This window comes from Nanorana parkeri, unplaced genomic scaffold (assembly GCF_000935625.1).
Source record: "Nanorana parkeri isolate BGI_ZX_2015 unplaced genomic scaffold, ASM93562v1 scaffold78, whole genome shotgun sequence".
NCBI classification, from domain to species: domain Eukaryota; kingdom Metazoa; phylum Chordata; class Amphibia; order Anura; family Dicroglossidae; genus Nanorana; species Nanorana parkeri.
Genome location: NW_017306346.1, coordinates 223613 through 224718, shown reverse-complemented (window position 1 = coordinate 224718; position 1106 = coordinate 223613).

Sequence of the window (1106 nt, the reverse complement as noted above, 5' to 3'; positions counted from 1 at the left end):
CCCCCTAACGCACAAACACACATGACAATAAATACATTTGATTCCATATCGTTAAAAAAACCCAGAAAAACCTGATGATGGAAGTTTGGTTCAAGCAATTGTGAAAATTATAAAAAAAACAAAAAGTACAAGCATCACAATTACAGCCCCAGAGAACCCATACATCCTGCTCTCAGAGAAATAAGACGGTGTAGGCATAGGTACTTATCATTACAACATGCAATCGCAAAAAAAGAGGCATATGAAATCATGTACGCATGAACACATGCTCTCTGTGCCAAAAGTGTGCATAACTATACATGCACTCTATAGGCTTGATTTACTAACATATATGAGCTTACAGTAGTCGTGAGCAGACAAGCACGTGGCATCAGCATAGAAGTTAGTGGTCAAATGAACTGAATTCTGCCTTGAGTAGAGGCAATTAAGGGGGGTACCTTGCAAAAATACATAAACGATCCATAAAGCAAACTTGGTCCAAAGTTGTTCACTTTAAGATCTTAGCATGAAAAGAAGCACTCTTTGCACTTGGAGGTTTAACCTTCATATACGGAAAGGCTTCTTTACAGAAAGAGATATGAAAACTTGGAACAGAATTTTATAGGCGCTAGTTCTAGCTAACTGTGTAGAATGCATTAAAGTGAACCTGTTGATTTGCCCTACATGAGCATGGCACACATTCACTTTAAAAGGTAATGCTTAGAGGTTAAGGACTTTGTTTAACCCTTTCCCTGCCGACGTAAGGCTTACGGCGGAACACAACTGCTTCTAGCTGGCCACGTCAGTAAGCTTTAAGTCGGTGGCTTTCACCCTTCTGCTATAAGCTCCTGGTCGCTTTAGCGGCTAGGAACTTATAGCAGAAGGGTTCTCCTGACTCTCCCCTGCAAATAAGTAGGCTGAGGAGAGCCACCGGCTGTCAGATCCAGGATGGTTGAGTTGCTCTGTGCGTGGCCGAGCGGCTCAGGATGGAGCGTGGAGGATTGGTAAATGTGTGTAATATTTAAATATTTACCGATCCTCTGTTTGCAGTACAAACACTGGAGTGATCACTGATCCCTGATATTTTACCAAAGCCCCCCACACCCCAGTAAACAACTAAAAATAAA